The following is a 24,222-nucleotide window of genomic DNA, read 5'->3' as shown; positions in this document are numbered from 1 at the left end:
GGCCCCACCTGCTGCCCCTAGGCGCTCCCCCCAGGGGCCCCAGCAGTGCAGCGGAGCTGAGCAGCATCTGCCTGCTTGCTCCAGTGGCTGCCGGCCCCTCCCAGAGTCTGCACGCCCTCCTTCCCCACCCCACAGCCCCCAAACTCCCTCCCACAGCCTGCACCCCCTCCACACATGCCTGCCCCCAACTCCCTCCCACAGCCTGCACCCCCTCCCTCCACACACCCCCTCCCGCCTGCCCCCAATTTCCCTCCCAGAGCCTGCACCCCCACCCTTCCTCCTGTTCTCCCTAACCCCCGCCCCAGCCCAGAGCCTGCACCCAGCACCCAAACTCCCAGAGCCATAAGAAGGAATTTTTGTGCCCGAGGCAAGGGCCGGCTCCAGGCTCTTTGGCGGCAGGTCCCTGAGTCCCTGTCGGAGACAAGGACCCACTGCCGCCCAATTGCTGCCGCCATTTCATTCATCCTTCGGCGGCAGGGCCGGCTCCAGACCCCAGCGCGCCAAGCGCGCGCTTGGGGCGGCATTTTGCTGGCAGGGCGGCAGCCGGCTCTGGCGGACCTTCCGCAGTCATGCCTGCAGGAGGTCCACCGGAGCCGCGGGACCAGCGGACCTCCCACAGGCATGACTGCGGAGGGTCCGCTGGTCCCGTGGCTCCACTCGACCCCCCGCAGGCATGACTGCGGACGGATCGCTGGTCCCGCGGCTCGGGTGGACCTCCCGCAGGCATGACTGCGGATGCTCGACCGGAGCCGCGGACCAGCGAACCCTCCGCAGCTGCGGGAGGTCCACTGGAGCCGCGGAACCAGCGTACCCTCCACAGTCATGCCTGCGGGGGGTCGAGTGGAGCCACGGGACCAGCGGACCCTCCGCAGTCATGCGTGAGGGAGGTCCGCTGGTCCCGCGGCTCCGGTGCACCTCCCGCAGGCATGACTGCTTGGGGCTGCCAAATTCCTAGAGCCGCCCCTGTTCGACGGCAATTCGGCAGCGGATCACTGAGTCCCTCTCGGAGAGAAGGACCCACTGACGAATTGCAGCCGAAGAAGTGGCAGTGGTAGAGCTGCCGCCGAAGCGCCGCTGATCGTGGTAGAGCTGCGCCCCTCCACTTTGCGCGCCCGAGGCAAGTGCCTCACTCGCCTGGCCCTTGTTACAGCGCTGCAAACTCCATCCCAGAGCCTGCCCCCCAGAACCCCTCCCCCACCCAAACTCCCTCCCAGAGACCAGCCTTTCACCCCTTCTGCACCCAAACTCCCCCCAGAGCCTGCACCCCTCCTGCACCCCAATCCCCAGCCCCAGCCCAGGGCCTGCACCCTAGACCTCCTGCCCCCACCCAAACTCCCTCCCAGAGCCTTAGGCAGGTGGGGGGGGGGGTGGAGTTTTGGGGGGCAGGTTCTGGGCGGTATGAGTAACATTATTGGCCCACTGGGAGGACTGGAGGTCTGGCACTGGCCCTAAGGTAAATTGAGGTTGAGACCCTGCTTTAAGGGATTGGAGCAATGCTGGAGAGACTGACGGGCAGGGAGCTGGGGAGCTGTGTGTGCCCCAAGGAGAGTTGTTGTTGTGCTCCGGTGACACAGAGTGAGGGTGGGGAGTTTGTAAGCTGTGGTGTTTGTATAGAGAAAGTTTACTAATTCCCAGGGTAAAAACTGTTCCTGCTCTGGGCTATACATGACACTCCTTGTTGAGAGTATAGATCAGTGGTTGAATGTTTCCCTGCAGGGTAATGGGTTCCTAGTTCGAATCCAAGTGATTCCCTTTAAAACCTTTTTCGAATGAAAATCGATTTCCAGACCCATCTCCAGTATGTTCAGGAGTTCGCTGAATGGGGACAGGGGGTTTGAAATGAATTTAAACACTCAGCATTTTCCTGTGCAAATGAATAAAGACCTAGCAGAGCTGTCCAGCAGCTGAAATCAGTTCCAGTCCTCGGCGTCTCTAAGAGGGACAATCGGTAGCTGAGGCATGTGGGACACCTCTGTGGTGAGGACAGGTGAAAAAATGCTGGATTCAATGAAAGATGAGCCCATAGGAGGGGAAGGTGAACGGCAGCACCACACAGGGTCATAACACTCAGACACGGAGCTTCACTGTCACTACCCCTGTGTTTTCCATTATTTCTATCCTAAGGAACACACCCTCCCCCTCCCCCCTTCCACCCCACCCCACCCCACATTGTCACACACAACCTTCTCCTTGAGCCCCATCCCACCCCTCCCCTCCTCCTCCCCTCCCCACCCCACCCCACACACGCCATGGGACACAGCCTCTCGGTGACTCACCCAGATGGGGGCTTGTCTCTGCATCTCCCCAACAGGGGAGCAGAGAGCCGAAAGGGCCACAGGAGACCAGTGGAGCTAGGCAGGGATAGAAAATACTTCCCTTCCCTTCTCTTCTCTTCCCTTTCCTTCCCAAGAGTCCCGTTAATCTCACCCATGGGATGTTCCAGCACCGGGTGGGCTCAAAGCACCAACCTTCCCCTCAGCAACAGAAGGGGGAACCAGCTCTATCACATGGAAGGAGGCTCCCATTCTGCAGCCTTTAATATGGATTTGTTTTAGCTAATGCAACCCCCTCACCCACCCCTCTAATCCATCTATGAAACAAAGAGACAATTCCTGAGTAGGGCTCCAGTGGTGCAATGGGTTAGCGCAGTGGTGAGCTGGAGCCGGATCTCACCGGTTCACAGGAACCGGTTGTTAAATTTAGAAGCCATTTTAGAACTGGTTGTCCCAGGACAAATGGTTCTAAAATGGCCACCCCGCCCCCGGCCCCAGCTCTCCTCTGCTTCCTGGGCTTCTCCCCTGTGAGTCTCCTTCTGTGTGATAGAGCTGGTTCCCCCTTCCCCCTACTCCTCCCCCTCCCCTGCTTCACGCGAATCAGATGTTCGTGCGGGAAGCCTGGGACTCGGGAGGGCTCATAAACAAGAAGCAGCTTGGCAAGGTTAGCTGGGACGGGGAAGCGAGGACGGCTCCAAGGAGGCATGGCAGGACCCAGCCCAGTCCTGCTTCGGCCTAGCAGCTCCGGGCCCGGCTGAGCGGCTCTGGCTCCGGCCCGGGCCTGGCCAAGCGCCCCGGTTCCGGCCAATCGGCTCTGGCCCCGGTCGAGCGGTGCCGGCCCTGGTCAAGAGGCTCTGGCCATGGGGCCAGAGCCATTCAGATAGGGCCGGGGCCAGGGCCGGAGGCGCTCGGACGGAGCCGGGGTGCTCGGACGGAGCAGGACTGGGCTGGGCCCTGCCATGCCTCCCTGGAGCCGTCCTCACTCTTCCGCCCCAGCTAACCTTGCCAAGCCTGGCTCCAGTCAAACTTTTCCCCCCTCTGGGCTCGGGCCCTGCCAAGCGGCTCTGGCTCAGCCCCGGCCTGGTCCAGTGCCCCCGGCCCGGCCTCGAGCGTGGTAAGGGGGCAGGGAGCAGGGAGGGGGTGTTGGAAGAGAGCAGGGGAGTTCGGGGGGGTGGATAGGGGTCAGGGTGGTCAGAGGACAGGGAACAGGGGAGTTGAATGAGGGCAAGGGTCCCAAGGGTTGGATGGGGCAGGCAGGCAGGCCAAGAAGGAGGGTGGATGGGGCAGGGATCCCAGGTTGGGGGCATCAAAGAATGTGGTAGGTTAGATGGGGCAGGAGTCCCAGGGGGCACAACCCCCTCGTGGAGTGAGGAGGAGGGAACTGGTTGTTAATTTTTTGGCAGTTCATCAGGAGTTAGCACACAATACTTCTCTTAGCAGTGCTGAGTGGAGTGATGCTGAGGTTGTGAGTTCAAACCTCACCTGGAGCACTAGTTTTCTTTAAGCAAATAGCTTCTGCCAATCATTTTGCCCTGCAGAAAATACAATTGCAGTTCAGAAGACACCGAGGTCCCCTTGCTTTACAGAGAGCAGGGCAGATTCCACAGATCTACCAGCCGCCTGTGTCAGGAGGGGTCAAGCAGAGCCCAGAGCACTGCCCCCAACTCCCGCTCAGTCTTTGCTCCCCAAACCACCTGTGTGCTCACCCTCTTCGCTGTGAGACTCAAACCCTGCCTGGCTTTCTGTATGTCAGTGTTTTTTGTCTGTTGTGTTGATGTGCATGTGGGTCCTATGTGATTTTGGTGGATGCCTTGCATAGTTTTGTGTGCGTGTGTGTATGACTTTTGCATGCAGATTGGTTTTTTGCTTAGTATTCTTTTGGTATGTGGTTTTTGTGCTTTCTTGTTGTGGGCTTTAGCTTTATTTTTTGGTGTGGATTTGTTCTTTCTATGTTTTGTGTGGCTTTCCCTTATGTGTGTATGGCTCTGGGTGCTGTGTGGGTTTGGTTTTTGTTTATGTCTGTGTGGGCCTGTGCAGTCTGTGATGTTCTCTTTCTCTCTGTGTGTGTTTGTCTCTCTGTTTGTATCTTCATGTGTAAATTCACTGGAACTTTTCAAACTCTCCACAGCTTTGCCAATTTTCACCAGGAATTTTTCTCCATTAACAAATTCTCACTTGTTCCCTACCAGTTGGTGACCATTTCCCCAGGAGCCTGTCAGTCTCAGGGTCCTGATTTCCCATTGACCCTTCCCCCTTCTATTGAGACTGGGAACTAGCCAACCAACCTCCCCACTAAGTTTTAGTAAGGGGCCAACTGTCCCTTACACAAGCCAGCCCCGTGAGGGTCACTGATGGCCAGAGAAGGCACCCTGAGCTGGTCCCATGGTGTAACGGGCAGCACTCAGGACTCTGAATCCTGCAATCTGAGTTCAAATCTCAGTGGGACCTTCTGTTGGCTTGTGGTAAAGCCCTAGAGCTCACAGTGCTCAACTTCCTTGTCTCCAGCTGTGCAAGAGCCAATCTTTCCCCTCCTGTTGGGTGACTTGCCCACTGGAGCCAGGTCTTGGGTGGTGAACGGCCAAAATTGGTTGGGGCTCTAGAACTTGTTACCCTGATGCCTGTGGTTTGACCAGGTGGTTGGGATTCTTGCTGCTTCACATGAGGCCCACAAGCTTGGCCGTTTTGCTTGCAGCCACATGTTGCCTCTTGACCACATGGCATTTAAAGGAAGGAGGGCCAGGGCCAGGCTTCATAGTCAGGGCTAGGCAGGAGGGAGGCAGAGTCCCAGGCTAGAGCCCAACACACCTCTCCTCCTCTGGGCACCTGGAGCAGAGGCGGCTGGTGCTGACAGCTCCTAGGGAAGGTTTAAAAGCTACAGAGCAACCGAGGTCAGGGCCAGAGGAGGGGAGGACCATGCCTATGCATGGACAGCAGACGGCCACAAAGACACCCAGCCAGCCTGCTCCCTGGCATGGCAAACACCCACTGAAGACGTGCTTAATCCACTGGCTGATCAGGAGGAAAACCTGTCAAAATCTGTGTGCGAGGAGAACCCGCTTGGCTCGGAAGGGGCGTGGAAAAAGAGCGAGTGAAAAAAATAACTTGTGAGAGAGCAAGTGAAAAGAACATGAAAGGCAGAGAAAGAAATAAAGGGAGAGAAAAAACATGAGAAAAAGAAGGAAAGAAAGCAAGAGCGTGGAAGGTAGAGGGGAAAAAAGAAAGCAAGAACACACAAGCTAGAGAAGGAAAGGAATGAAAAAGAACGAATGAACCACAAGCGCTAGTTGAAGCTGGAATGGGACAGTCAGAGAAAGGACAGACTGACCCATTAAGCAAGGTTGCACCCCAGATTCTCCATGTTGGGGGAACGGGCCCCCCATTTCCATCCTGGCCCTGCTTGGGAGGACCATCCATAGGTGCCTATTGGCACCCCCATGCTCCGTGGAGGGGGCAAGCCCCCCCATACCCTCCCCTCGGGACACGGGCTCTCCCCAATGTCCCTTCCTGCACGCTTCTGGGAATGGGGGGGGGAAGGTGCGGGGAAGGCGTGCGCTGAGCAGTACCGTGGGTGTCTCTCTCTGGGGCGAAGGAAGAGGATATTTTTTGTATCAGAAGGAAAGAGCAGGGGGCGGGGGGGGGTTGTGGAGCCGGGACGCACACCAGAGAGAGGAACTGAACACAGCCCAGCATAAGCCCAGTGCCAGTTGGAGCCGAGACGCCCACACCTGGAGGACCATCTCCAGAACCTACCTTGATGGTGCCGTCCATCACCGCTCCCACACGGAGCTTCCTGCCTAGACCTCCCTGGACAAGGTGAGGTGGTGCATTGGCAAAGGGGGGGGGGTTTGAGCAGGGTTCTGTGTGTGTGTGTGTGTGTATCTAATTTTGGGAAGTGAAGTCACAAACTGCTGGGGCTGGTTTCCTATTGGTGTGACCGATTTTTGCAAAGCTTCCCCCCACCAATCTTCTTTTGGCACTAGGGCTTTCTGCACTGCCGTTGACAAGGCAGAATCAAGGCCGCCGTTGTGCCAGGGGCTGCACAGACACAGAGACAGTCCCTGCCCCAGCTGAGATCAGACCCCATTGGGCCAGGCACCACTCAGACAAAGCAAGATACAGGCCATGCCCCAGAGAGTTTACAGGCTCCATATCCAAAAAGTGGGAGGAGAAACAGACCCAGTGTCACACAGCAGCACTGAGAATAAAACCCAGGAGTCCTGGCTCCTCCTGCTCTAACCACTAGACCCCACTCTGCTCCCAGAATTGGGGACAGAACCCAGGAGTCCTGGCTCCCCAAAAGGGCGGGAGTGGGGTCTAGTGGTTAGAGGAAAGGACGATGGGTGTCAGGACTCCTAGGTTCCATTCCCAGCGCTGGGGTTAGAGTGGAGTCTCGTACCTTAGCACAGGTGGGGCTGGGAGCCAGGACTCCTGGGTTCTTCCCCCCCCCCAAACCATCTTGCACAGCAGGAGGGAGCTGGGCAGGAAGTGGTGATGGGGTGAAAATTACCAAGAAATGCAAATCCCGGAAGGAGCCTGTGCCAGGAACTGGGTGGTACAGAAACCATAGCCTCATCCCCACCTCTAACCCCCCCTTGGCTCGCACTGGATCATACCCCCGTGCCCCCACAATCCACCCCCTGTGAGCCCTGGGGGGCAGGGAATAGCCATGGTGCTGGGCCCCCCATCCAACTGAAGTATTCAGTGTCACAGTGACCCAAGGTGTGTGCACAGAATGGGGCTGGAGTGTGTGTGGGTGGATGGATGGATGGATTTCTATCGCTTCTCGGCTCTTTGAGCTCAGATCATGTGTATGTGTGGTTTTCTCTAAGGGTTTTTTTTTTGGGGGGGGGTTATTACAGCTGTGGGGGTTGTGTTTGTGGCGGTGCAAGTGTGTGTGTTCATGTGGCTCGATTTGTGCATGTGTTTGCATCTGTTAGCAGTTGTGTTGATGTTGGCTGGATTTGTGCGGGTGTTTGTGTATGTTTGCAAGTGTGTGTGTGTGTGTCTGTGTGTGCTCTGCTGCCCTCTTTCGGCGCAACAACTGTTTCTCTGTATGTCACAGCCCCCATACCGTCGACCCCAGTGGTGATTTCCCCATGTTACAAGGGCTGGCTGGCCTGACCCTTCTCCCCTCTGTGGAGTGTGGCGGGGGCTGCAGCTCACCCCCTGTGGGGCAGGAGGGCCAAGGTGCAGGGCACTGGGCTCCGATGCACCTGGAGAGCAGCTCCGGTGGGGTGGGGCAGGGCAGGGCCTGTGGTGTCCGTTCTGTGTTGCCTGGTGCTGGGCCATTGCACAATCCCCAGCCACGCCGCACAGCGCGCCCCGAGAGGGGGCAGGGGGCCAAGCAGACGATCCAGCACGAGGGGGGAGAGGATGTGTGGTTGGGGGGAGGAAAAGCCTTGGGCTGCACTGGGGGAATGCAGAGCAGGGGTGACACCCCAGAAACCTGCAGCAAAGGGATGGGCTGGTGGGGTGGGTGGATAGAAGAGGCTGCGAGCCTAAAATCTAAAAGGGGAGTGTGGGCTCTAGTGGTCAGAGCGGGGGAGGGGGTGGGATTCGTGGTCAGAATTCCTGGGTTCTATCTCCAGCCCTGGGAGGGGAGTGGGGTCCAGTGGTTACAGTGTGTGTCAGGGGGAGAGCCAGGACTCCTGGGTTCTCTCTCTGGCTCTGACTCTCTCTTGTGCAATCCCTCGGCAGTAACCCAACTCACCAGCGTGTGTGAGTGGGGGGCTGGGGCTGGGTTGTGACACGGCCCAGTGTCCCATACTGCCCCTTTGTTACCCAACCCAGGGCAGGGTGGGGGATGGCCTGGGAGACCCGCTAAGAAAAGCGCTTGTGGTGGGTTTGTGTGTGGGTCACGCAGCCCCCTGCTGGATAGACCCCTCTAGGTCAGAACCAGTCTCAGCCCGGGTCAGACCCTGGGAGCCCAGCCCCCTCTGTCGCCATGGCCATGTCTATTGGTCTCCTGGAAAGGTCCATTATCATGGGTAGCTGTCCAGTGTCAGTGAGTTCCACAGGCCTCGGCATACGCTGTGTGGGGCAGGAGGTCCTTGTGTTGGGAGCAGTGGGAGTGAACTGTGTGCGGTTGTGTCTCTGAGCACAATTGTAAATATTCTGGTGTGTGTGTGATTGTGAGTGTGGCTGGGGGTGTGATTGTTTCTCTCTTTGGGGGTTGGGCTAGAATGCCCCTCTGGGTGTGTTGTGTGTGAGTGTTCTTCGGATTGTGTGAGTGCCTTTGTGCGTCAATATGTGTGTGTGTCACTTGCTGCAGGATACAAAATTCTGCAAAGCCACCACACACACACAGAGCAGGGCTCAGCCCCAACAGCAGGGGGCAGCAGGGACACACACGTCTCTCCTGGGCCAGCTTGGACAATTTCCCATCACAACCCGGCACAGCGCTGGTGCCCCCACACATGGGTGGGCAGTGACTGGGCGGAGTGGGGGGCAGATGTGCTGGATTCAGAAGGAAGCACTTTGGGAACATCAGTCAAGGCCCTTAGCAGAGCTGAGACACAGACCCACTGACCCCTGCACCACCCTGGGAAGGGAGTGGGGTCTAGTGGTCAGAGCAGGGAGGTGGCTGGGCACCCGGACCCCTCGGTTCTTTCTATCCCTGGCCCAGGGAGTGGAGGGGGTCTAGAACAGGGGGAGTGGAAGCCAGGACTCCTGGGTTCTATAGGGGAGACTGTTTTTTCCTGTGCTTCCCTCCCTAGAGATCCCAGCCCAGCGCCCTAGTGGAGAGTGAGTGGGAGCGGGGGAAGTTGCTCTCCCACTTCAGAAACATGATTCAAACCCCCCCCCCCCATTAGCTGTGACATCACAGAATCTGCCCCTCCCCCCAGGCAGACAGCAGAAGCCCCGCCCACCAGAGAAGGGAAGAGTCTAGTTGCACCCACAAGACACCCTCTCATGGGTGCAAAGAAACCTCACAGCCACCCCGCCCCCTGCTAGGACAGGATCTGCTGCTCCCATGGCTTTTCTTATCACCATGAGCTGCTCCCGGCCAGGCATCACACCCCATTCACACGCCTTTGGTCAATATGTAGCTCAGTGGCAATCACTGCCCCGAAGTGACTCCAGTGCAGGGACCCACAGCACGAACTCCTCACACCGGATTCTGTCCACACGCAGAGAATTCTCTCCACCGGGCTCCTTCGGTTCCTCTCTCTGCTCTCCGTCCTGCTGCCAGACACTGCTCATCTGCATAACCCCGCCCATGGACATGCGACACCTTCTGTGATTTTGGTCTCCAGTGAATGAGTTGCCTGCAGAGAGTGAACACGTCACCCGACGTCACAGCCCCAGCGCACGTCACAGCCGCCGGGCGGGGATTGTCTGTGAGTCCCGCGCTGGGGGCGGGGCTTCAGGGAGAGACCCAGCCCCATAGACAGACTGGGGTAGGGAGATATTGGGGGAAGGGATGAGGGGATGGGGAGATGCGGGGGGAGGGAGAGACCCAGACCCATAGGTGCAGGAGATATTGGGGTCAGGAGGAGAGGGGGTTGGCAGAGACCCAGCCTGGGGTGCAGGGGAAATGGGGTGGGGTGGAGGGAGCTGGGGGAGAGAAGAAACATGTGGGTGGGGGTGAAATGTTGGTCCAGGGAATCAGAGTCAATCCCAGGACATCGTGTGCAGGGGGAGCACAGGGGCAGGGAGAGAGACCCAGCTCCGCAGAGCCCCAGAGGGATATTGGGGGCAGGGGAGGGGATGGAGGGAGGAGAGACCCAGCCCAATAGACCCCGAGAGGCAGGAAATGAGGGGGGAGGGAGGGATCCAGCCCTATAGACCTGTAGGAGCAGGGAGATATTGGGGGCAAGGGGAGAAGGGGGGTTGGCAGAGACCCAGCCCGGGGTGCAGGGAAATGAGATGGTTTGGAAGGAACTAGGGAAGAGAAGAGACACGTGGCAGGACAGGGAAACTGACTCACTCCGAATACATGCGGAGCAGGGCAGGGCGGAGGCAGATCATGCTGGTCCCAGGGTAATTTCGAGGGGTTCTGATTCCCCACTCAGCCGGGGGGCTCCCCTCTGGGCTGAGGAGCCCTGGGGTGGGGCGGGTGCAGGGTCTGTGTGTGTGTGTCAGGCTGGGGGAGCTGCCTGGGCAGAGGGGCTGGACCCAGGGGCGGCTCCAGGCACCAGCACACCAAGCGCGTGGTTGGGGGGGGGCAAGCTGCAGGGGGCTCTGCTGGTCACCGCGAGGGCAGCAGGCACCCCAGCCCCTCCCCCACTCTACCCCCCTCGCCCCCCTCCCCTCCCAGAGCTGGGGGAGAACCCAGGAGTCCTGGCCCCCCGTATTTCCATATGACTCCATCCAAAAGCTGCCCCTCCGCCCCCGCCCCAGTGGGGAGAGACGAGGCCAAGGGAGAAGCAGGCGGGGCGGGGGACACTGGGGCACGGCACTGCCGGGGGGGGGCAGGGCCGGGCCGAGACCCCCGGGACACGCGAGTTCGCATCAGGAGCCGGAGTGGGGCGGGGCCAGGGCTCTGGGGGGGGCAGGGATGAGGAGTTGCGTTGCGGGGGAGGTGTCATATTGACCCAGGGACCCGCCCTTACCTGGGCTGGCGAGGAGGAGGTGCCCCGGGGCAGGCTGGGAGTTGTAGTTCCTGGTTCGTCTCAGAGCGGAAGTGACGAGCCGGTTGCTCAGGCAACGCGCCCCCTCCCGGTGCACTCTGGGAAGCGTAGTTCTCTCTCTCACACACGCGGCCTCTATTGGAGGAGGGGCCGTAACTCGTCACTTCGCCGCGCCCCTCCCCGCTCCTTGATTGGCAGAGAGAGCGCGGGACAGAGACTCGGCGCGTGGGGGGAGGCCCCGGTTCCCTCGCCCTGAGGCTTCGCTGCCCCCCCCACCCCGGGTCGCGCTGCGGCCGTTGGAATTCGAATCCCGCGTGGGATCTGGAGGGGGGCACAGGGCAGAGGCAACGCGGAGTGAAAGGGCTTCACCCCCCCCAGCTGGGCCTGGGGGGCAGCAGCGGGGGGGGGGGAGGCTGAGCTGCCTGGGAGCAGCCCCACAAGTGGCAGCCTGGGGCTGCGGGGCCCCTACAGCCCCCCCGCAGCTTGGGGCGGCAAAATACCCTGAGGCTCCCAGGAGCCCTCCAGCCTGGACTCATGTATCTGTGCCCCCCACAAACCCCCTAAGCCCCCCTGGGACCCCTACAGCCTGGAAGTAGGAATATGTGCTCCCCACAAAGCCCCAGAGGGAACCCTACAGCCTGGACATAGGTATTTGTGCCCCCATGAACTCCCAAAGCCCTCCAGGGCCCCCTACAGACTGGATGTAGGTATCGGTGCCCCCCCCCAAATCCCCCACGCAGCGGGGGGGGGGGCTGAGCTGCCTGGGAGCAGCCCCACAAGCGGCAGCCTGGGGCCGTGGGGCCCTTCAGCCCCCCCAACCTGCCCCCGCAGTGTCCCCCCCCCCGCTGTGACCCTCCCGCCAGCACTGCCCCCGGTGTCCCCTCCCCCACCCTGTCCCCTCTGCCCGGCCTTTCCCTTTGGCCCCCCATCCTCAGCGCCCGCCCGACCTCCTCCTCTCGCCCCACCCCGACCTCAGCACCCCGCCCTCCTCCGCCTCCCCGTCCTCAGCACCCCGCCCCCTTCCTCCTCCTCTTCCCCTGTCCTCAGTGCCCCACCCCGACCTCCTCCTCTCCCCATCCTCAGCGCCCGCCCCAACCTCCTCCTCCTCCCTGTCCTCAGCACCCCACCCTCCTCTTCCCCCTCAGCGCCCCACCCCTAATTGCCTCCAGCCTGTGGGGATCCCTCAGCCCCCAGCGTCCTCCTGTACACTCTGCCTGGCCTTTCCCTTCGCCCCCGACTTCCTCCTCTCGCCCCACCCCTAATTGATTCCAACCCATTTCTCCATTTCTGGGCCCCACTTTCCCATACCCCCACTGCCCCAGTCCATCCCCAGGGTGTGAGGTTCCTCATCTCCAATCTCTGCTACCCCCCAACCTGCCAGGTTCCCCTTTTCAGCCACTGTGGGGTCCTCCAACCCGCCCACACCCATCCACTCTGGGCTCTCTACGTGTGTGAGGCAGATGGGTGAAGGGGTGTGTGTGGCATACATTGGGGACGGATGGGAGGTTGAGAGTTGACAGACAGCGGAACAGATGGAGAGCTGCAGGGACGGATGGTGACATCACAGGCTGGACTTGTGATGGGTTCAGCTCATAGCCGCTGGCCGTCATCTCCTGCCCGCATCTGCCCGTCTGACTCTGCCCCTGTCTCTCACAGGCAGCACTCAGCAGAGTCTGGCCCTGTCGTTAAACTGGTGCCTACATGCAGTGCACACCTGTGTGTTATGTGCTCCTGGAGAGCTCAGGCAGGGACAAGCGTGCGGCTCACGGCTGCTGAACCAGCTACTCCAAAACTGCCACAGATCTCCCCCTCCTTGGTCAGCAAGACCGTGGCCGGGGGGTTCCCTGTCCCTCCTCGCTGCCTGCTCAGCACAGAGACTGAGGTCATCTGCCTCCGCCCAGCCTCTAGCTGGAGCTGCTCCAGCCCCGAATTGCTGGTATCCAGCCTGGCTGGAGTTGGTGCGATGTCCTAGCGGAGTCCGTTCTTTCTCCCCTGTAGATGACGATTTTCCCCACTGCAGTTAGTTGCTCTTTCTCTGCTTCCCCATACCCCTCCCCAGTGATAGTGACCCCTGCTGGCCAGGCACGGGAGTGTCCTGTAGGTGCCTTCTTGTAGGAGCAGTGACTCCTGGTGGCGGCAGGCAGCAATGCCTGGCATGTATCCCCCTAGCATTGCTGCAGCGACCCCTGGTGGCCACTGAGGGCAGTTGCCTATGTGACCCCACCACTGCCATTGCGCCTGTGAGCGCTGGTGGGTAGGTGAGGCAGGGCCCTGTATGTATATCAGCCATTGGGGCAGTGCCCTCTGCGTATCCCACTCTCATCTTGGTGGCTCATGTTGTCCCCGTGGGGCAGTCCCCTGTGTGTATTTACTCCCCCCAACCCCTGCATTGGGCCAGTGAGCACTGGTAGCCAGAGGAGTCAGTGCCTGAGGTGTGTTCTTCACCTCCCCCAAGGTGGCAGGGTGCCTGGGCGGCCGTGTCAGGCAGTGCCCTGGGTATCTTCCAACCCTTTTGTGGCCGTGAGCCCAGCTCCTGGTGTGTGTCACTCCCCCACTAGGGATGTGCACTGGTGGCCAAGTATGGCAGTGCCCTGTGTGTAGCCCCCTCTCTCCCTGCCCCCGCCCCACAGGGTGACCAGACAGAAAGTGTGAAGAATCGGGACGGGGTGGAGGGTAATAGGCACCTACATAAGAAAAAGCCCCGAATATTGGGACTTCCCTATAAAATCGGGACATCTGGTCACCCTATCCCTTCTACCCCTGTGCCAGGTATGGCAGGCACTGATCCCTGGCATCCCCGTGGGGCAATACCCTTTGTATATCCCCCTATTGGGGCAGTGACCCCTGCTGGTCAGGTGGGGCAGTGCCCTGTGTGTGTGTTTGTCCCCCCTATTTAGGTAGTGACCCCTGGTGGCTAAGTGAGGCAGTGGCCTTTGATTTCCTCTTCTCTCCCCAGCCCCCTCTCTCTCTGGGGTAGGGCCCCCAGTTGGGGCACTACCCGATGTGTATCTCTACTAATTGGAGCAGTGACCTCCCTGTGGTGCCCTGGTGTGGCAGTGCCCTATTGGTATCTCCCTCCCCCTCTCCCCGCACCATTGTGGTAGTGGCCACTTCAGGCAGTGGCCTGTTTATAACCCCCCCCCCACACACACACCACCACCACCACCACCATTGCAGCAGTGCCCCCTGGTGGCCATGTGCAGCAGTGCCCTGCATGTATCCCCCACAACCATTGCTGCAGTGACCCCAGGTGCCCAGTTTGAGTAGTAGCCTGTGTGTACCTCACCTCTTGCGGCAGTAACTTGTGGGGCCACGTAGGGCAGTGGCCTGTATGTACCATCTCCTCTGGAGCAGTGACCACTGGTGTCTTGGTGCTAAGATGCAGCCACCTCTGGGTACATGGTGGGGCTGTTTACAGGACAATGGGGACAGGCCCCCCCATTCCAGGAAGTAGGGGAATGTCTGGTGTCCGGGGCAGAGCGTTCCACCTTCTATTGAACTGTGATGCCCTGAGCACCGTTCCCCTGCATGAAGAAGACCCTGTGTGGCTCCAAAGCTGGTCCAGTAACAGGTATCACCTCACCTGCCTTGTCTCCCTGGTATTCTGGCCAGTGTCCAACTTCCCCTTCGCTGTTGGTCCTCAAACCTCCTCCAAGCAACCCCCCCCAGTCCCTTAAGATGCCAAACCTCCCCTGGAGCCCAACCCGTGGGGGGGGGGGCACCCCACCTGAAAACCCTACGGCACCATGGGAGTGGTCGTGTCCACTGCCTCCATCTCCCACCAGCCAGGACGGGCCCCACAGCACCATGGGAGTGGTCGTGTCTCCTGCTTCCATTTCCTGACAGCCGCTGCCAGGCAGGGCCCAGACTTCCCATTTCTGGTGCGAGTCTGGAAGCAGATGCTGCCATGAGGTGATGCTGGGAAGGGTGATGCTGGTGTCAGGAGAAAGCAGGAGGAGTAGGTGTGGTCTGTGCTACTGTCCCCCTAATCCCTGCACACACACCCCCGGCACCCAACCCCTGAACCCCCTCTGGTGCCCCCAAGCTCTGCACCCGTAACCCTGTGCCCCCTCCAGTTCCCCTAACCCCTGCACCCCTAACCCCTGCCTCCTCCCACACCCGTAATCCCTGCACTGTGCCCCCTTTTCCCCTAACCCCTGCACCCCCTCCTGTGCCCACTTGGGGAAACTGACCTGGATGCACGGAGTAGCTGGCATTGCTGCTCGCTCCCCCCCCCCGCCGCCCCTGAACACTGCTCCTCCGCACATCGCTAGGGGGCTGTGAGAGGGGGAGCAAGGAGCAACATCAGGGCTCCCTGCCTCCAGGTCACCTTCCCCACCTGGGCTGCTGCTCTCTGTCCTCCCCTTATGCAGCCCAGGTGGGGAAGGTGACCTGGAGGCAGGGAGCCCTGATGTCGCTCCTTGCTCACCCCTCACAGCCCCCTAGGGGGGCACGGAGGAACATTGGGGGGAGCAGTATCCGCTCATCACCGCTATCTCCCCCTTCTCTTCCCCCCCCCCTATGCCGGGAGGGAGCAGGGAGAAATCTGGGCACCATCCCAAGCAGCACTCCCCTGCCAGCCGGGAACAGTTTCTGACTTTACACCTGCAGCACACACCTCTCTGCTACTGTACAGCACTGCCCTTGACCATGGTACCCCTGGGCAATTCCCTGGTGGCACCCACCCCTAAGGCTGGCCCTGGCTATGGGCTTCAGAGGGAGTGACCAGACCAGGCGGCCATGGAGAGCTCCAGCCCCTGTTCTCCCCTCCCAGCTTCTAGCAATCAGAGGCCAGGGACATGCTTCCATGCTGATGACAGGTACTGCTCCATAACGATCCAAAGTACCTTCATATTCCTCATCTGAGTCAGATGCCACCCACCAAAGATTGATTTTCCTGTCTAGTGGTTCAGGTTCTGTAGCGTCTACATCAGCGTGTTGCTCTTTAAGGACTTCTGACAACATGTTTCACACCTCGCCCCTCTTGGATTTTGGAAGGCTCTTCAGATTCTTAAACCTTGGCTCGAGCGCTGTAGCTATCTCTAGAAATCTCACATTGTACCTTCTTTGCGTTTTGTCAAATTTGCAGTGAAAGTGTTCTTAACGTGAACAACATGTGCTGGGTTATCACCCAAGACTGCCTTAAAATGAAATATATGGCAGAATGCGGATAAAACCATGGAGCAGGAGACATACAGTTCTTCATCAAGGTCTTCAGTCACAAATTAATGCATTTTTTTTAACGAGCGTTATCAGTATGGAGCATGTCCTCTGGAATGGTGGTTGAAGTATGAAGGCATATGGATGTTAGCATATCTGGCACGTTAATACCTTGCAACGCTGGCTACAAAAGTGCCATGAGAGAGCCTGGTCTCACTTTTAGGTGACATATATAAGACACGGGCAGCATTATCTCCAGTAAATGTAAACAAACTTGTTTGTCTTAGCGATTGGCTGAACAAGAAGTAGGACTGACTGGACTCTAAAGTTTTACATTGTTTTTTTTTTTTGAGTGCACTTCTGCAACAGCAAAAAAAATCTACATATACAAGTTGCACTGTAATGATAAAGAGATTGCACTACAGTACTTTATATTTTACAGTGTAAATATTTGTAATAAAACTATATATAGTGAGCACTGTACATTTCGTATTCTGTGTTGTAATTGAAATCAATATATTTGAAAATGTAGAAAAACAAAAAAAAATTAAATTAGTATTCTATTGTTTAACGGTGCGATTAAAACAGATTAATCATGATTTTTTAAAGTTAATTGTGTAAGTTAACTGCGATTAATTGACAGCCCTAGATTTGAATGTTTCTGTCCCATGCAGGACAAGCTAGAATATCTGTGTGCAGGGAAAGAGCCTGGGGGGAATTGTGCTGGGAAATTATTTCCTGTTCTGACATGTCCCCAGTTGCCCTTTTTGCCCTAACAGGCTGCAGCGCAACATCCATGTTTTGCTCCAGCTCATTCCGTCCTTCCAGGGGCCGGGGAAGGGAAATGGCTGCAGTGGAGCCAGTTGAGGTCGGGATGATCAGGGAGTTGCTGGCGGGTTCCCTTGGCGGGGAGAAAGGGCAGTAAATACATAGAGGGTGGGAACTTCCAGGAAGATTGGTCTGTGTGGGAGAGGGCAGGAAATCCCCAGGGTGGGGGACAGGGAGTGACAAACCTGCTGGGATTTGTTTACTGTGAGGCTCCAGCATTTCTCAAATGTGGCCACCAGGGGCTTTTATTGTGGCCACAGCCTCCTGGGCTGTAACTGAGGGGGAGTCGGGGGCAGCAAAGCAGCGGCTCTTCCCCCGGGCTGCCTGCAGGGGCTGGTCCCTACCCCCTTCCAGAGTCATAAACACTGTAGGAGCAGGCAACCAGTGGGAGTTCCCGACCTTCCCACGTGTGGTGGGGCTCAGCCTTCAGGCTTCTGCTCTGGGATGGTGGGCAGCAGGCTCAGTAAAGATACATGGAACGTTGGCTGGGTGAGGAGAAGTCTATGTAACTCATCCAGTTAGTGATATACATGTGACCTCAAATATTACCAATCTGTGTTCCCCCCCCAACCAACCATCTCCCAAACAGACCCTCAGTCCAAAAAGCATTCATCCCTCATATTGTTGAAAAGAGTCACAGCAAACAGAGAAATTCCAGTTTTTAAAACAATCCTCCAGCAAGACAAAGAAACTCACATCTGTAGACTCAAAAAACACACCCAAATTTTTTTAACAATATGTTGTCATGAAAAAAACAAAGTGCTAAAGACACCTGATTTTTCAATTACTTTAAAAAAATCTTCTCAAATCAGTATTTTTAGAGAGAAATACTTTCCACCTTTTTAACCAGACAATTCTCCCCAGAAGGAAAGGCACTGGTCCTGGAGACACTGCAATACCAGGTTAATGCAGGAGGTGGACAGAACAAGCTCCTATTCTGTCCCCTTGTTTCAAAAATCAATTTAATATAAAGTTCTCAAATAAAGGACCTATCAGATATAATTTAGATAATTTTTTCTTCAAGGTTCCCAAAACACAGACCAGGTTTTTATCTCGAGGCCAAAAGACCAATAACATCAAGACACTTGATCACGACCTTGGATAGGTCAAGAAACTACTCACCCCATCTGAGCTTAAACTGATTAAGAAAAAACACCTTGATGTTAGTACCAAGCAGTGATGCTCACAGTCTCAGATGCTAGTCAGCCACTCTTCCCCCACTGCTTTCTACTTCAGCACGAGGAGCTCCCGGACACACATCAAATACCATTCACAAGGCTTTGATAACTAGGTAACTCAAAGTGATGATCACTTCCCCAAAATGACTCCACTGGAAGAATTCAAAGCAAGAGCCCTTAACACACAATTCTGTTCAAAGACAGAGAAGTCTTTCAGCCGCCTTCCTCTTGTTGGTTTCCCTGTACACTCCTAATTTGCATAAACCCACCCACTGACCTGTAACTAACAATCTCTCACTGTTAACTCTTACAGCAAAACAGGCCAAAGAAAGCGTATGCAAGCGCTATACCACAGCCCCAATGCTCTTTTCTGCTCCTTCTCAAACGTACAGTCATCAGGCACATATAAGATAGTTTTGCTCCATACCAGTCCAGTTCCTTGTCTAACCACTGCACACACATGGTATAACCCTAACCTGAGCTGATTCCCGACTTTTGCGCTCAATACAGGAAAACGAGAATTGAGAGAGAAGCTGTGCAGGGAAGTCTTCCTCAACTTGCACTTCACTCCCCAAGGACCTTTTGGGGTCTTCTATGGACTTCAGGTTCCATTTGATTTCCAAGGTTTATGGTCTTATTAATTAGCCATCTCCTAATGCAACGATGCTACATGTCAGACTAAAGATCGATTTTCCAAAAGAGCTGAGAAACAGAACTAAAGCTGAGCATGAGGTGTTACATTTACATGAGCATCCAGGTTCTGACTGTGCCCTGGCAAGTTCAATGCTTCCAAAAGAAATCAGAAAATAAGGAGCCCGTCAGGTCCCCCTGCTAGCACCCAGATCTAGTAAATCTGCAGGGAAATAAGGAAAAAGCGATGAATAAAGAAGTCAGGAAATAACAAGCAAATGAAGAACATATTTCTGTCCAATTTACCATCTTCTCAGCTACCAATCAAAGTTAAAGACCTAAAGTCAACCTATCGGCATAAGTACAGAATGGAATGGAATGGTTGAATGGAAGTTAAAAGGAGCTGCTGTGGCAAGTGTTAGGAGCCTGCAAGCACCATGCAGATCATTTAAAAACGCTGCAATTAGAGGCTGTGACAAAGTTCCTCCTCTACCTTGGTGGGTCCTGCGCTTATTGGCAGATTTGCTCACCTCAGTGATCTTCAACTTTGGTGGAACCCACAGTCTGGGTCAACTCCTCCTGTGTCTGATCAGGAGTTGGGAGGTTTGGGGGAACCCGGGCCCACCCTCTACTCCGGGTTCCAGCCCAGGGCCCTGTGGATTGCAGCTGACTATAGTGCCTCCTGTACCAGCTGCGCGATGGCTACAACTCCCTGGGCTACTTCCCCATGGCCTCCTCCAAACACCTTCTTTATCCTCACCACAGGACCTTCCTCCTGGTGTCTGATAACGCTTGTACTCCTTAGTCCTCCAGCAGCACACCCACACCCTCTCCCTCTCCCTCTCCCTCTCAGCTCCTTGCACCTCTTGTTCCCAGCTCCTCACACACACCACAAACTGAAGTGACTCCTTTTTAAACCCAGGTGCCCTGATTAGCTCTGCCTTGATTGGCTGCAGGTGTTGTAATCAGCCTGTCAGGGGTGCTGAAAGCCTGTGAACTGTACCCAGGTGTGTTCACAAGCAATGTGAAAACATGCAATTCCTGCTCACACTCCACAGGGGCAGCATAGCTCCGGGGTTCTCTGGAATCGCACAATAATGCTGGCTTTGTTCCCACACCACCTGGAGCTTTTCACAGTGAGACATGGGGGTGCTGCAGCACCCGCCGCAGCTCTCAGTCCCGCACCTCTGCTTCTCTGCAGGGAACTTGTTATGCTACGAGGGGGTGCAGGGAGACTGTGCAGGAGACCCAGGCCCACGCACTGAGCAGTGCAGCTCCAGTGCTGTGTTCGGGATTCATTTCTGCTCTCTGACAAAACTGCCCCAGGCTCCTCTGTCCAACTAATATTCGTCCAGGCTCCCCGGCGCTGTTAGTATCTGTCCAGAGCTCTCGCCAGCCCTGCCCCAGGAGAGCTGGGTGCTCGCCCTGCTCTAGGAGAGCCAGGCAGGCCCTGAGCACTAGACGGTGACCCTAGGCCAGTGGTGCCAGAACAATCTGTATAGTGAGGGGTGCTGAGCCACGGAACCAACTGTAACCCCTGGGTGTGATGGAAACCACATCAAGCCAGGGGCTGCTGCAGCCCCCCCAGTTCCAGCCCCTCTGCCCAGTATTTTGAACTGTTACTTCTCTGTCCGGGATGTTTTTGGCAGCAGTTGCACACAAAAAGGACAGGAAAATGAACGGCTGCTCCACACCCCCACTGGAGGAACCCGGCGCCCTTAGCTGTGGGGAGTAAGAAGTGGCTGTTGGCTGACAGGGCCTGTCCCCGAGGAGCTGGAACAGCAGCTGCCGCCTCCCCCTAGGCTCCAGGCTGTGGGAAATGCTCAATGCCTGGCTGCATGGGCGGCTGCTGCTCCGTGCTCTGGAGAGCATCTGTATTGCTCTGTCAACCCCCCGTCTTCACTGAGCCAGTCTGGTAAGGTCCCAAGTGCCCCCTCCGGCCTGGCAGCTGAGAGTCTGTGCAGACATCGGCCCCCCTGCCAGCCTCACAGGCAGCAGCGGTGCCAGCCCCCCAGCACCACAGGGGCACTCAATGCACTTCCTGTGGGGAAATGGCTCCTTGGCGTCCAGCTGCTAGAGTGAGAGCCAGGAGAGAGCAGTGTCTGGCTCACCGTGGGGGAGAGAAGAGACCTGGTGAGTGCGGATCTCCCTCAGCCTCCCCCGCAATGCTGGGCACTTCTATTGTCACTGTGATAGTCAGTGCTTCCCTTCAGGGCTGTCCCGGAACAACTCCCCCCGTTTCCTCCCCAGGCCCTGCCCCCACTCCACCCCTCCCCCCAAGCCCCCACCCCGGTCCCATCTCTTCCCACCCTGCATCTTCCTGCCCCATTCCTCTCCCTCCCCCACCTCTTCCTCTCCCTGCTCCTCCCCATCCCCCGCCAGCCCCTCCTGCACCCCACTGAAAAGCTGAGCACCTATTTTTTCTCTGTTGGTTCTGCAGCCCCATAGCTCCCATGGAGTCGCTGACTTGGCTCCTTTCACACTCTAGAGAGAGGAGCAGAACCAGGGCTATGGCTGATCTTTGGGGCACCAGGTGAGTGGCAGAGGCTTCAGGTGCTGAGAGTTTGCCTGACACAGTGTGAGGTGGTGTCCCAGGGATCTCTATGAAAGGAGCAGAACAGGATTTACTTGGGGTGGGGAGAGAATTGAGAGTGTCTCAGGGGGTTGTACAGAGGTATTGCCGGGTGAGAGACTGGCTAAAACACAGGCCTCGCTGTGAGCAGGATTTGAACCTGCATAGGGGAACCCTATTGGATTTTGACTCCAACGTCTTAACCGCTTGGGCATCGCAGCTCTGAGCCCAGGAATGCCTCAATGCCAGAGAAAGTGGTAAATAATCCCAATGCCCAGGCGTGAAGTCATCTGAACTACAGGATTCCCACCGCAAACCTGGCTCCCAAAGCACAGGGGGGATTGGTGGTTCATTCTCTTTGCTTAGCCATGTGCAGTCGCACAGCAGGATGCAGCTGGTGGGACAGGGATACTGAATGCTCAAGGGTCAAACCCAGGAAGGTTGAAGCTGCATAAGCTTCTTGCCCTGCAGACAGCCTGCTCAGAGAAAGGAAACTCCCGCAGAATCCGGACTGGCTGTGTATAGCGCACTTCCACAGCATTGCCCAGTGCCCCAGCGACAAGCCAGAGCTGTGGGCTGGGAGTCAGGGGCACCGGCAGAGCATTTAATTGAACCGATTAAAATCCCAATTTTGATCATTCCTGGGACTGGACCCAGCTACGACTCTAGGGCATCACTGAAGTGTCCTTGAAATCAGGTTTCAGCTTTGTCCAGCCCCGTCCTTTTCTGAGCTGGGCTGCAGCCCCTGACGCAGCCGCCGGCCCGCCGAGGAGAGCTCGGCCCAGCAGAGGCACTTGGTCAAGGGCTCTTGGTGGCGCTGAAGAGCCGGAGCTGGCCAGGGGAGTGAGCTGGGCAGGGCAGGCAGGCAGGGGGAGGGGCCCAACTGGAGGGCCGGAGCCGTGTGAGCAAGTGTGGGAGCAGAGCATTGTGGGAGAGGAAGCAGGAATAATCCAGTGTATTTTCCTGTTGGATTGACCCGCGTTTGGTGAATTTAACGTTCGGTGTTTTGCAATCTTTGCCACAATCTAGTTGAAGCAGGGTCAGTATGAACTCTCCCCTGCCATCTGTTGGTGATCTGTCGTCAAGGCCTTTTGGGGCTGATGTCATTTGCATGGTCACACCCACCCCGGATTGCATGATGGGAGAGCTTGTCCAAACAGTCATTTCAGCTGCTGTGGGATCCCCAGTCTCTTTGTTATTGGGGCAGGAGTAATCCAGTGTATTTTCCCGTTTATTTTGGCTCAAGGACAGAGTAACTGTACCTGGCATTTGAGGCCTGAAAGCTTCACCCTCGCCTGGAAAGTCCTCACCATTAAGGGGTATGGGTTCCAAACCACCAAAACCTGGTGGGAGGTTGGAATGGATGTTTGTTTGTTGGCTGGCCGGCTTGCTCAGTGCTGCTGATGTCCTTTCTGGTGTGTAAAGGCAGAGGCATTTTTAAATCTCTTATAATTGTTGTTAGTGCTGCAGTTGCTTGTCCTAAACTTACGCTGTTAGGTTTCTTTCATGGTCTTTTTTGGTCCTGAGTGATAATAGGCTGCTCTGTGTGGGGGGTTATGGAGTGAGGTAGCAAAGGTTGGTTGCAGAGGTGGTGCATATGCCAAAAAAGTTGTGGACCCTGCTCTCAGCCACCCCTATCCCACAGTGTTTTCTGCAAAATTTCTTTGTTGTCTGTGGGGAAAAGAGCATTTTACTCAACTATGAAGTTGTTTACAACTTCTGGTTTTTAACCAAAATCAGAGCCTACTAATTTAAGTATCAATAATTTTAAATCTGTGTCACAAAACTAAACTTTTAGTAGAAATATAAATATTTTTCTTTAAACTAAAGAGAAAAGAAAACTATATAATGTGCATTTACCAACATTAAAAGAGACCTGTAGTGCTAATTACACATATTCATTTTCACTCTTTTTTAATTCATCATGCTTTGGAACCCATGTCCCTTGCCTAATGAGAATTATATAGGTTCGGGTGAGTCCCGAAATCATGACCTGCTGTACTGTTCTACTGTCCTTGATTCATATCACCAGGATAACTACACTTTATTACTCCTGCCCTAATAACAAAGAGACTGGGGATCCCACAGCAGCCAAAATGACTATTTGGACAAGCACCCCAATCATGCAATGTGGGGTGGGTGTGACCATGCACATCAGCAACAAAAGGCCTTTACAACACATCACCAACAGATGGCAGGGTAGAGTTCATTCTGACCTTGCTTACATCCTCCCTCCAGCCAAGAATTGGTGGTCCTGATAAATCAGTTTCTCTATTATACCAACTCACTGGTATTGAATGCTGAAGCTATGGCTAGCAAAAGTAGCCACCCATCTCTGCCCTGTAGCATCCAGCTTAGCCCTTGTTAACACATAAGTCAGTGGATTGTTCTCTGTCCATACCTGAAACTGAGCACCAGACAAGTAGTCTCGAAATTTCTCAGTGATGGCTCATTTCAAGGCCAAGAACTGCAGCTGGTGGATGGGATAGCGAGTTTCCCTATCAGACAGTCCTCAGCTGGCAAAGGCTACAAATTTACATTTACCTTCCACTTCCTGGTACGGGACTGCTCCCAGACCCTTCAAACTGGCATCAGCATGCAGGATAAACGGTTGGTTGGGTCAGCAAGGACTAGGACTGGCACATGAATCAGGCAAATAATGATTTCCCGGAAAGCCCTGTCACATCTCTCATCCCGCCATGTCCCATACGGAGAGGAGAGGAGCCCCTCCCCGTCCCAGGCGAGGACTACCAGATCTGTGGGGGTCAGATGTTTATGATCCAGCTCTGTCTCAATTCACCCGTTTTGGTCTTACTAGAGTTGCTGGGGAAAGAAGTTCTGTTTTCAACCCAGGTCTAGTAGAGTTGCTGTTGCAGTAGAGAAAAGATGTTCTAGAGAGAGAGAGAGCAGGGGGGAAATTTTGTTCTTTCTGCAGTTTTCATTTTTCTTCTTTTTTTGCACTAGCCTTGTTTCTTTTTGCATCTCAATTTTATTTTTCCCTGCTTTGT

At 56.1% G+C, this 24,222-nt stretch overlaps 1 protein-coding gene, 1 non-coding gene and 1 pseudogene across 2 annotated transcripts in view; 1 reads left to right on the top strand and 2 right to left on the bottom strand.

The window, feature by feature from the left end:
• The window catches only part of LOC120375473 (zinc finger protein 271-like), a gene marked incomplete at its 3' end in the record, with an annotated part of 430,987 nt that overhangs the window by 100,076 nt on the left and 306,689 nt on the right, over window positions 1–24,222 (bottom strand). The gene's annotated exons all lie outside the window — the stretch shown is intronic.
• TRNAQ-CUG lies at window positions 4,650–4,721 on the top strand. Its single transcript has one exon. It is a non-coding gene; the product is annotated as a tRNA-Gln (tRNA).
• Window positions 17,700–17,909, bottom strand: LOC120376530 (annotated as a pseudogene).

The sequence above is a fragment of the Mauremys reevesii genome, linkage group 12 (genome assembly GCF_016161935.1).
Source record: "Mauremys reevesii isolate NIE-2019 linkage group 12, ASM1616193v1, whole genome shotgun sequence".
Taxonomy (NCBI): domain Eukaryota; kingdom Metazoa; phylum Chordata; order Testudines; family Geoemydidae; genus Mauremys; species Mauremys reevesii.
The sequence above is the reverse complement of the archived record's forward strand: the minus strand, read 5'-3'. Positions and strand labels throughout refer to the sequence as shown.